General features: G+C 66.2%; 1 long non-coding RNA gene across 1 annotated transcript in view; it reads right to left on the reverse strand.

The window, feature by feature from the left end:
- LOC112972530 overlaps nt 1–2526 on the reverse strand; it is a 4079-nt gene extending 1553 nt beyond the window's left edge. The window contains exon 1 of the long non-coding RNA XR_003255708.1: nt 2009–2526. This is a non-coding gene — a long non-coding RNA (uncharacterized LOC112972530). The remainder of the gene's footprint in view (nt 1–2008) is intronic.
- Between the last annotated feature and the right edge of the window lie 15 nt (nt 2527–2541).

Consider the following 2541-nt stretch of genomic DNA (forward strand, 5'->3'; position numbering starts at 1 on the left):
CCCCCCCCTCCCCCACGCTGGATCCGCTGCAGAGGCCTCTTTCCTTCCGGGGCCCCGCGGGTCGGGTGCCGTCACGAGGGCCGGGCCGGGACACGGTGTTCCAGCCTCGTGCCAAGTATGTGCCGGGCTGGTGTTTGTGCGCGTACTTCACCGCTTGGCACCGCCGGAGCAAGCTGTGCCGAGCGCTGACCCTGCTGCCAAGAATCTGCTTCCCGACGAGGCCTGGGAGACGCACCTCGGCGCCGGCGTTTCTTCCCGCCGGGCCCCAGAATAAGCCCGGAGGTGCCGGCTCACGTTGTCGCCCCACTTCGGGGAGAAAAGTCCTTTCCCGAGGGGGTTTGCGGGAGCAGGAGCCTCCGAAAGCGCCGGGTGCCGATGGGTCTGTCGCGTTGGCACCTCTCCGGGTGCTTGCGCCTTTTCGCAGCTTCCCTGGGGCGGAAATGGGCCCACGCGAGGGGCTTTGCAGGGCAAGGCTGGTGTTTTTTCCACATATCTGGTGTTTTCTTCCCCACAGTCGATGTTTTCTCCCCCAAATCTTATCCCAACGCACCGGGTTTGCCTGTCCCGGAGGCTCGGCCATCGAGCGAGCAGGTTCCCGCGAGCGCCCAGCAGTCGCTTCGCGCCTCTCCCCGCTCGCGTTTGGCACTGGAGTAAAAAAAACGGAGTTTTTAACCTCATGGCAAGGKTGGCGTGGGAATCCCGGCGGGCGTGAACATCCGACGTATCGCTGTCGTCACGTCGCGGTGACGTCGCGATGCCTCAGCCGGGGCTGACGTCACGTCCCCAGGTGGGAGCCGGGGCTCGGCCACTGCGATTACTTCAGCGGCCTTTGGACAGAGCTGCATTCCTGGCATCACTGGCTGGGCCGCGGCCCCTCTCCCCCGCACCACCGGGATTTTTCCGGTGATCCCGGCCTTTCCCAGCGGCCAGCGCGGAGCAGAGAGCATCCTCCAAGTCCAGGCTGCCGGGGCCACGGCGAGAAACTGCACCGAGGGGTTTCGCTTCGGCGGACAAAGAGGCATTGTGGAAACTTCCTTCCCCCGGTGCTCCCGGCCCCTCCATGCCGGAGGCGGTTGCTCTCGGTTTTGCCACGTTTTCCTGCCGTTTGGTGTTTGATCCGTTCCCGGCGGGGAGGGGAAGGGCAGAGCGGCTCTTTTCACGGTTGCAAGCAGCCCTCCGCGTCCCTAAAAACCTCTCCTCTCGGAGCGCCTCTATCTTCCCATCTCCCCGTGGCTTTTCCCACGTGCTCCCACGTCCTTTGGGGGGTTTTAGGGTTCAGCCGGCCCCGGTGGGTGACGGAGCGGCCTCTTCCCCACGTCGGGGAGAGCGGGCGCGATTTTGCGCCAGCCACGTGTGGGGAGGGAGCGAAGGGCAGCGGGGCGAAGTGCAGGAGGCCTGGCCTCTGCCGGGGATCGCCGCGTGGATCCCTGGAAAGTCCGCAGAGATGGGAAACCGCAAGGGCCGTTGGCAGCGGGATCCCAAAGAGAAACCCCCCCCGCTGCAGCCGGCGTGCGGCTCTGCTCACTAGCAGGATGCTCGGCTCGAAGGCAGCCGGATTTGGGATGCATCGAGGTTAGGGAGCAGGGCGCGAAGCACAGCAGGGGCAGACCAGAACGAGACGGCGCCGCGAATCCCCCAAAACGAGCCAAACCGTATCCCAGCGGGTCGGCGCCTCCCGCTTTTCCCCGGAATGGTGTTTCCCCACGTCTACGTGATGCCGCTCGCCAGGCCGCTCGCTCCGGAGCCGATCAGCTCATTCCGGGTGCACCGGGGCCGGCTCTTTCATGACCTGGAGTGCGGCCAAGGGCCGGGCGGCGCTGACCCACTTTGAGACGTGAAGCCGCAGCTTGCGGCGCCCGCGGATGCCAGCGGATGCGAGTAACAGGGGAACTGCGAGGCAACCCGGCGCTAACTGGAAGAGATGGGGCAGTTCCCCATAAACATCCGGCCAAACAAGCCAAAACCACAGGGGGGGTTAACCGAGACGACGACGACGCGGGTGACGTACCGAGCGGGTGTTAAGGTGACACGGCGCGCTCCGTTTCCAAGCAAACCAGCAGGGCACCGGCCCCCGGCTGTCGAGAAACCGCGGCGCTCGCGAGCCCCCGCGGCTGCAAGAGGGTTCTGGTTTCCCCGCGCGCCGGTGACTCAGCCGAGTGGAAAGTCACAGCCTCGCCTGGAGCCGCCGCCAGCTGTGAAAAAACAGAAGGAAAAAGGGGGTTAAGGGGAAGAGGAATGTGCCCCCCCCACCCCCCGTCGCTCTGACGCTCACGCGGGCCACGAGCGCTACGTGGCCCAGGCTGGGGGGATCATGGTGGGGCCTGGCAGTCCTGGGGGGCCACAACGGGGCCCAGCTGTGCTGGGAAGGAGGGGGGTCCTGGCATTGCTGGGGGGGCCATGGCAGTGCTAAGGGGACCCATCACTGCTGGGGGGTCCTGGCATTGCTGGGGGGGCCATGGCAGTGCTAAGGGGACCCATCACTGCTGGGGGGGCCCAGGCCTTGCTGGGGGGGGGCATAGCAGTGCTAAGGGGACCCATCAC

Source organism: Apteryx rowi, unplaced genomic scaffold, assembly GCF_003343035.1.
Source record: "Apteryx rowi isolate R43461 unplaced genomic scaffold, aptRow1 scaffold_492, whole genome shotgun sequence".
Lineage (NCBI taxonomy): Eukaryota > Metazoa > Chordata > Aves > Apterygiformes > Apterygidae > Apteryx > Apteryx rowi.